This window comes from Mus pahari, chromosome 10 (assembly GCF_900095145.1).
Source record: "Mus pahari chromosome 10, PAHARI_EIJ_v1.1, whole genome shotgun sequence".
In the NCBI taxonomy this organism is placed as follows: Eukaryota; Metazoa; Chordata; class Mammalia; order Rodentia; family Muridae; genus Mus; species Mus pahari.
The window spans coordinates 43,175,414-43,185,460 of record NC_034599.1 but is presented as its reverse complement, the minus strand read 5'-3'; positions in this window follow the sequence as shown (position 1 = coordinate 43,185,460).

Here is a 10,047-nt window from a genome sequence, read left to right as displayed (position 1 = left end):
CACACACACACACACACACACACACACACACACACACAGCATAAAATAAAAAAATAAGAAAATAAAATGAAATGGAAGATAGTGAATCCCTAACCCTTTTGATCCTGATCCAGTGTCCCCCACCACTTTCTTTAGTAGCTGTCTTATTCAGGGTTTCTATTCCTGCACAGAACATCATAACCAAGAAGGAAGTTGGGGAGGAAAGAGTTTATACAGCTTACACTTCCACATTGCTGTTCATCACCAAAGGAAGTCAGGACTGTAACTCAAGCAGGTCCGGAAGCAGGAGCTGATGCAGAGACCATGGAGGGATGTTCCTTACTGGCTTGCTTCCCCTGGCTTGCTCAGCTTGCTCTCTTATAGAACCCAAGATTATCAGCCCAGGGATGGCACCACCCACAATGGGTCCTCCCACCTTTGATCACTAATTGAGAAAATGCCTTACAGCTGGATCTCATGGAGGCCTTTCCTCAAGGGAGGCTCCTTTCTCTGTGATAACTTTAGCCTGTGTTACGTTGACACACAGAACCAGCCAGTACAGTAGCAATCTCTGTCTCTCTGGAGATAGGGTGGGACTACCAATCATAGTACCCTAAGCAAGTTAGTGTGTCCTGCCTGATGAGAGGCAGTTCTGTGTGGAAGCGCCACTTCCTGCTGTTACTAGTCCTATAACCAGGACTCTAGACACGTGCCACACATAGATGTGCATCTCATGTTCTCCCAATGCTTGCTCAGGCTATTGACTCCAAGGTATCCATGGAGAATCTCAGACCCAGGCCCGGAAGCACATTGTTGCCTCCTTTCCACAACCTGCTGTGCTCCAGCACAGGTAGCCGATCCAGCCCCCGACTGCATGTCTGCAGTCCAGTCTGTGACTCTAGCTCATTGTCCTCGTGTTGTCAATATGTATGAGGGAAGGGCAGGTCTCCAACACATACTGCTGGCCCTGGCCAGGCTCAGCAGCATTGTGCACCCATGGGAGAACCTCCTCCTGCTTCTTTAAGAGGATCCCTTAGGTTTCTTTCTTTCTTCCTTCCTTCCTTCCTTCCTTCCTTTCTTTCTTTCTTTCTTTCTTTCTTTCTTTCTTTCTTTCTTTCTTTCTTTCTTTCTTTCTTTCTTTCTTTCTTTCTTTCTTTCTTTCTTTCTTTCCTCTTCCTCTTGATTCTTCCTCATGTAAGAAATGGAGCCTATTGGCTTTTAATCTTCACTTGTCTTTCACTTAGAAACACAGGGAAACTTCTAATCCATCATTTTACTTGAAACTCTCCTAGAAGAGAAGTTTCGAAGCTAAGATGCAACAAGACAGAAGGTGGTATTTTTATAATTTATGAGTTAAGAGAAGTCTCCAGTTAACAGGACCCATCAAGAACAGAGATGAGAACCCAAGAGAAGAGCATGGGGTGAAAGACTTGACAGATCACTTCGCCCAGGGCAGCTAACTGATACAATTACTATGGAGGAGGGAGATATGACAATATCTAGGACATCTAAAAAGTATAATCTCCAAAATGAAGCAATTCGTTGTCTACCTATAAACTATGAAGGTGTTGTCATTGGTACACCAGTACTTATGACATAGAAAGATTAGGGAAAATTCAGTGTCCACCCAATACAAGACGAAATAAAGATACAGTAATGGAGTCACACAAATTGAGGACATTCAAAAAGTTATAGTTATGCATACATATATGTGGAGAGGCACATATATGTACCTATGTATGTATATATATATATATATATACATATACATATATGTATGTATATATGTATATGTGTGTATTTGTATATGTATATACATAGACTAGATATGTATGTGTATTGAAGTCAACAGAAGTTAAAAGCATAAAACAGATACATATAATGTTAAAGATGTTAAATGTTACAGATACTAAAAACACAAAGCAACCTCTACCTATATGCTCTACAACTGAGCTATACCCACAGCACATGTGAGTGTGTATGTGTGTGTACACATGTATGTGTATGCGTGTGATTGGATTGTGTATATGTGTGTATGTGTGTGTATATGTATGTACATATATGTGTGTATGTATGTATATGTATGTGTACACAGATGTGTATATGTGTGTGTATGTATGTGTATATATATGAATGTGTATATCTGTGTGTGTCTGTGTATCTCTCTGTATGTCTGTGTGTATGTGTGTGTGTGTATGTACATAAAAACAAGGGCTAGAGGAATATAGAGAAAATACACTAAAGTTATTTTCTCTGAAAATGATAACAGGGAATTAAACCAAGATGAGAAAAAAAAGATACTTTGGTGTTTTTTTTTTATTATTGTTTTATCCCTTTTGTTTAAAAAAAACCTTGAAGTAAATATATTTTAAAATCTCGGTGATGAGACACAGCCAGCGACTAGCCTTATTTTCTGAGAATTAAAATGTTTACTAGTTTAAAACCTTTGACACAGGAGGTGGAGGAAGGAGGATTAGAAGTTTAAGGTCATGATCAGTTACATGAACAGCCTGGGCTACATGAGATCCTGGAGAGAGAGAGAGAGAGAGAGAGAGAGAGAGAGAGAGAGAGAGAGAGAGAGAGAGAGAGAGGAAACAATAGCTTGTCGCTTGTCGTTACTGCAGAGGTGGGTTACTTGTTCGAGGGTGCTCATCCCCATTCCTTCTCTTTTCCATTCTCAGATAAGATACTTTCACGCCTGCTCGGGTGTGATCTAGCCAGAAGGTACCTAACATGTGGACGCTGAGCTTTCAAATTTCAAGTTTCCAAAACAAATGGTCCAAGTAAGCTTCTGTTGTTTGTAAATTATCCAGCCTCTAGCATTCTATTAGAGTATCCTGAAACAGCTCAAGATACCTTTCTGTTAGTAAAGGGTATACTTTTATAGCAAAGACTGCTGGTTTCAAAAACATGCGACATTCGGGCTAGCCTGGTGACTGTAGTTCAGTGTGTCAGAGGAAGGTAGAAATAAAGTAACTGGTAGGTCTGGATGAAGCAGCCCCACTCTGTAAGCACAGAGTCATCTTCTGGAACCAGCCTGTTAGTCCCCTGTCTACTAACTTCACACTGCTAAATCATTGTGTCATGCCCCATTCTCCTGCTAGAATTAGCTCTTGAAATGCTGCCCTAAAAAAGAGCAACAGTGGGAAGCACTTGCATAAGCTTAAAAAATGGTGCTGCAAGAGCCACATTTTCCTGCATCAATGGGAGCTACCCACCCCTTATCAAAAAAGCCTCTCATTGTAGTAGATAGAAACCAACACAGAAAACCACAAGTGGATGCAATGCAGAACAGACTGTGGGAAGCCAGGTCCAACAGATACATCTCCATCACTGCTCTTTTATCTATGGCTCAGTCAGCATCATGTAAGAAAGGGTGGGAAGAATGTAAGAGCCAGGATATCAAAAAGTGTATGTCCAGGAAATGACTGCATAAACAATACCAGAACAATGATAAGTATCAGTGGAAATGTAAATGTGGAGGGGAGAGTTTCACAGGTCCCACCCCAGACAAAGAACAGCAGGCAACTGAAGACTGCTGAGAGAAGACCTTACCTCTCCCAGGATTGAACCCCATTAATGTTTCCCCAGTGCAGAGTGATTAGCCTTGTAAATAGCACACACTAGCACACTAGCAACAAAAATAGTCTCAGCAGATTGTGCACACACACACACACATGAATTGGGGGAATTCATGGGAAGGGTTTGAGGGAAGATAACTGGAAGAAGCTGGAGAGAGGAAAGGGCAGTGGGGAAGGTGTCATAATTCTATTTCAATTAAAATATTTTTAAATTGTATCAATCATAAGGTTCACCAAATTGAGAGAGCTATACAGAAACAAAGGCTAGTTTGAATTCAGAAAGGGGGAAATTAACAATGATTACATTAAATTAAACAATTTAAATCTTGAACTATTTCAGCACTTCTTTTTTATTATTAAGTTTATTTATTTCCTTTACAACCCAGTATCAGCAGTTCCTCACCTCCTAGTACCCCCTCATGCATGTACTCCCTCCCCTCATCCTCCCTTCCTCTTCTCTCTTGAGAATGGGAATCCCCCTTCTAGAATGTTAATACCCTCCCAATCCCCCCCAATTCCCCCCCCCACACACACACACATCAAGTCACTGCAGGGGACTAGTCACATCAGACCAAAGCTGTCTATTTAGGAACACAGGATCCACAGACAGGCAGGCAGGCAACAGGCTCAGGGACAGACCCTGCTCCAGTTGTTTGGGGGACTCCCCATGAAGACCAACCTGCTCATCTGCTTCATAGGTGCAGGGGATCTAAGTCCAGCCCAGCTTGCCCTTTGGTTGGTGATTCAGTCTCTGGGAGACCCCAAGGTCCAGGTAAGTAACTCTGTCGGTCTTCCTGTGGAGTGCCTGTCCTCTTCGGGTCCTTCAATCATTCTCCCAACTCTCCCACAAGACTCCTCAAGCTCCATCTAATGTTTGCGTGTGAGTCTCTTTCCATTGGCTGCTGGTGAGCCTTTCAGAGGGCAGTTATGCTAGGTTCCTGACTGCAAGCATAATGGAGTATCATTGATAGTGTCAGGGATTAGTGTTCACCTATGGGATGGGTCTCAAGTTGGTGCAGTCATTGGTTGGCCATTTCCTCAGTCTCTATCTTTGTCCCTGTATATCTTGTAGGCAGGACACACATTTTAGGTCAGAGGTTTTGTGGGGAGTTACTGTCCTTATCCTTCCACTGGGAGTCCTACCTGGCCACAGAAGTGGTCACTTCAGGATCCACATCCCCTAGTGCTAGGAGTCTCAGCTAAAGTCACCCCCATAGACCCTCTAGCTTCTCTCCCCATCCCAGATCTCTGGTATGTCCTAGAGATTGCCCCTTCAGCCAATCTCCCTTCTCTCTCCCCTGTTCTCCCTAATATAATCCCTGATCCCTGCCCACTTCTCTCCCCTCCCCCTTTTTTACTCAGTTCCCTACTTCCATCAATCTCTGGTATCTCAGAAGTTCTTGTAGTTTACTTCCTATGACATGCCTATTTATATAGGATACGTGACATACACTTTGTGGTTAACTCTAATTACCAACTTGCCATAGCCTGGAATGTCAGTGAGGAACTGTATATATTGGGTTGGTTTGTGGACATGTCAATGGGGGGGGTATCTTAATTAAGTTTATTAATGTAGGAAGACCCAGCCCATTGTGGGTGGCACCATTCTCTATACAGAAGGCCCTGAATTGTATAAGAGTAGAGAGATCAAATAAGCACAAGGAAGCAGGAAAATGAGCATGTGTGCCATTCATTTTTCTTTGCTCTTGACCAAGGAAGTGATATGACTATCTGTTTAAAGCCTTGACTTTTCCACAATGATTGACAATAACCAGGTGTTATAAACTAAAACAAGTCCTTTTGTCCCCTATGTAGAATTTTGTCCGGGTATTTTATTATAGTAACAGAAATATGACACTAGAAATGCATACCTGTGTGTAAACCCCAGAGTACCACCTCAGGTGTCATCTTCAGAAATAGCATCCCCATTCTTTAAGACAGGGATCTCATTGGTCTGCCACTTACCAATCAGGCCAAACTGGCGGGCCAGTGGGTCCCAGAGAACCTCCTGTCTCTGCCTTCCCAGTGTGTGCTTTACTACCACACCTGGCTTTTGATGTGGGAGCTGGGGATTAAACTCCAATTTCTACTCTTGTGAGGCAAAGTCTTTGTTAGCAGATCTATTTTCCTGGACCCTAGAATTTTCTTTATTGGAAGAAAATTTGATTATTAATTCAGGCTCCTTACTCAGTATTGGTCCATTAGAAATCATCATCATCATCATCATCATCATCATCATCATCTTGATTCAGTCTCCTTACTCACTATTGGTCCAATAGAAGTTTTTTTGTGACGATGTCATGACTAATTGTATGTTTCCAAAACTTTACTCATCTCATCTGGTTCCTTAAATTATTTGGAATATAGTTGTGAGCCCACACTTGATCCTAGTGGTCTCTTGCTACCCCTTACATTCCTGCAGCCTGGAGAACAATCCGCCTGTTTTCATTTATAACTGTGTTTTAATTACCCACTCCTCGTCATCAGCGCAGCCAAAGGTTTTGTTTCTCCAGAGCATCATCAGCTTCTTAGAACCTTTCTACTGTTTTCTATTCTCTGGTTCATGATCTTCTGGTCCATACCGTCGGCTCTCTTCTGCTGCCTCTGGGTTTGCCAGACCTTCTTTTACTTCCTTGACTATAAAGTCAGGTTGTTTGAGATCTGATTTTCTTTTCTTACCCTCAATGTTGTCAGGGGTAGTATAAATGTTCCTCTTAAACTTTATATGTCCATAAGTCTTGGGATATTGTATTCATTTTTGTTTGTCTTGTGCCTTAATTTCCCTTTTGATTCTTTGACTGATCCATTTTTGATAAGTACTGTATCATTTCAAATGTTTATGAACTTCCTGCTTTTTCTGCATTGCTTTCTAGTCTAACACCCTTGTGCTTAGAAGACCCGGCTGATGTTGTTGGAGTCTCCTTGAATGTGTTCAGCTTTGTTCGCTGCCTCCACACGTGATCTAATCTGGGGAACATTCTATTTGTGTTTGACAAGAATGAGTATTTTGCAGTTGTTTAATATATTTCAATTGTTCAACAAGTCAACCAAAACATTGTTTTCTCAGAAATAAAGGTTCTCAAACAAGACTTTCCTCTGTATATGTTCAGCTTTGAAGAAATACATCATCTTTGTGCTATATAAATTGTCCTGGAACATCAAAATTGATCAATAACTTTATCTAATTCACTTTATGAGGCTTTTGAGGGACAACTGGCATACTGCATGTTGGCAGTGACTTTCGTTTATGGGTAGAAATCGAGTTTCTGAACTAAATTTTTGTCATCTCAATTTTCTGCCACCCACATAGCTTCTCAAAATGAGATAGCTATAACTGACCGCACATTTGATAATCATCTTTCTTTTTATTTTTAAATCCATAGCTGATTGTTTTAGAAAAATCGGTGACTTCTCAATTTCCTCCAATAGATATCCAGGTTGAGGCCATATAAACTTTAAATAAATTGCGGTGTTCAGAGGAAATTTCCAAATGACACATCAAAAAATGGGTCAGACATAGGTAATGATCATAGTCAAAGAAAAAGGCTATCAACTTGAGAGGCAGGAGACACAGGAGGAATTTGACAAAGAAGGATAGATGGGAGGGGCTGGATGAAAGAGAGATGGAGAAAGTGATGTCATTCTGTTTCAATTAGAAATCATGAGGTTCACCATGCTGAAAGAGCTGGACAGAAACAGTTACACACACACACACACACACACACACACACACACACACACACACACTCACATACAGAGAGAGAGAGAGAGAGAGAGAGAGAGAGAGAGAGAGAGAGAGAAAACAGAGAGAGAAGATGGAGATAGATAGATAGATAGATAGATAGATAGATAGATAGATAGATAGAGAAAGAATTCTATGCCAAAATATTTTCACTTATTAATTCAACCAAGTACTCAAATACTTAAAGAAATTAATACAACTTCTCAAAAATTTCCAGCATAGATAAAAAAGAAAAACCCAACTAACAAACTGAATTCAACAGAACATTAAAAGTATCGTTCAAGACTCAGCAGGTAAAGACACTCACTGCTAAGTCAATAACTCAAGTCCAATTCCAGAAACACACAGTAGATGAGAAAGTTATTCTCTCCAGTTTCTTGCTACCTTCACATGGTCATGGTGGCATGTATACACACACACACACACACACACACACACACACACACACACACACAATAAATATAAAGAAAAGAAGCAGAGAAAAAGGAAAGGGAGAAAAAAGCAGCACTTGCCACGATCAAGGAGGGGTTTGCCTCCGGAATACAGCAATGGTTCAATATATATGATAAACCCACAGCAGACACCATTTTCCTTGCTGACAAGCTGAAAGTGCTTCTCTAAGATGGGGAATGCTCTCCCTGCTTCTACTTAAAGCGATACTGGATGTCCTAGGCAGAGCAGTTGGCAAGAAAAGAGAAAAGTTTACCCAGATCCAGAAAGAAGCAGCAGCAGTGTGTTCTTTACAGCCAACTGGTAGAAAACTCTAAAACAGTGGTTCTCAACATAGCTAACGCTGCGAGCCTTTAGTACAGTTACTCACCTTGTAGTGATACCCGACAATAAAATTATTTCATTGCTACTCTATAACTGCAAATTTGCTACTGTTATGAATAGTAATGTAAATATATGATATGCAGGATATCTGATATGTGGCTCCCAAGGGGCTGAGACCCACATCTCTAAAAGCTCCATCCAAAAAGAACATAAAGAGTGTCGCTGATGAACCTTTTCAGTAAAGTTGAAAGATAGAAAGTAAGGCACTAAGATCAACTCTGTACACCAATGAGCTATTCAAAGGTAAGCTCCAAAGGCAATCTCAGTTACAATTTCATTATCGGGGATAAAATATTTATAAATAAGTGTAACCAAAGATGTGAAAGACATGAATGCTGAAAAATCACAAAACTGGAGATAGAAAATGGAAGGCTTTTCTGTGTTCCTGGACTGCTAGAATTAATATTGTTGAAATATTAACGAGCGTTGTAGATTTAAAGCAATTCCAATGAAAAGGGCAATATTTTTTTTCCAGAAATATAAAAACCAATTTTGGGCTAAGGAGATAGTTCCACAGCTAAGGGCTTGCTGTGCAAGCATGGCAACCTGAGTTCAGATCCCAGTCCCCATAAACCCCTACACTACCAGCAGTTGCAGAGTGGAGACACAGATCCTAGAGGCCTCGCTGGCCAGCCAGTCCATCCGTGAGGAGCTTTAAGATCTATGAAAGACGGAGTACCAAAAACTAATGATAATATGGTGGACAAAATAGACATCTATGTTGACCTTTGGATGAGGGCTGACCTCTGCCCTCTACATGCACCTGCACACATATTCTCACATACATGCATACAAAAAGAATAAAAATTTTGACACTTGTTTGATATTCATAAAGATGACAAGATAGCTAAGCAAACTTTAATAATAACAAAAATGGAACCATCACACTCTGGTTTTAAACTATATTGTAAATCTGTATTATTCAACACAACATAGCTATGTCATTAAAAAGGAGCCATAGACATGAGGGACTTGAATGGAGAGACCAGAAGCAAACCCACATACACACTCTTGACATTTGCCTGAGAGTACTGGGAATTAAAAAGGAGAGGGCAGGCTCTTCAAACCTTCTTATAAGTAAAGGAGTGAAGGTGCCATACTCCACTCGGTGAAAACAACTCAAAGTGGTTCTGGCGTACTCTGCTCACAGAAAATAACTCCCAGAAAAACAAACAACACAACACAACACAAAACAAAACAAAATAGCCCTTCTCAAAACTCCTAAAAAATATGATAAGAACTCTTAAAATTTGTTCTTAGAATGCTGTTTCTTTTAATGCTACCAAGAATGCACCAATAAAAGCAAAAACCAACCTGTGGGCACATTAAACCAAAGAGCAAACACATCTCTAAGATAACACATAAGAGGCTAATATTAGAAAGAGTTTGTTCAACATAGCTGAATTATTCAAATCTTTTTAGGCCAAAGGCCTAAACAGATATTTTTCTAAAGAAGAGAGTCAAAAGTCAACAGAGTCTAGAAAGGTACTTAATATCATCAACGAAAGGAATTCAAATCAAATGGCAGTAAGTATCATTCCATGCTTGCAAAGACACAGAGAGGAGCTCTGGGCACTTGGATGCTCTTGGCAGGAATAGAAACTGGTGAGACCATTATGAAAAACTGGAAGTACTTTGAAAAATTAAAAATAGAATAGCCATATGGTCCACCCACCTAGCTTCTGAGTGTATATTCAAAGGAAATGAAACCAATATCTTGATGACATGCCTGTACTTCATGTTCATTGCACCATCGTGCACAGTAGCCTAAACACAGTTGAAGAATGAATGAACACATAAAGAAAACAGAAAATGTGGATAAAGAAACTTTGCTCAGTGGAAGACTTTCACCCTTGAAAATAAGGCAATGCCTCCATCTGGACAAACTGAATGAACCTAGAAGGCATTATG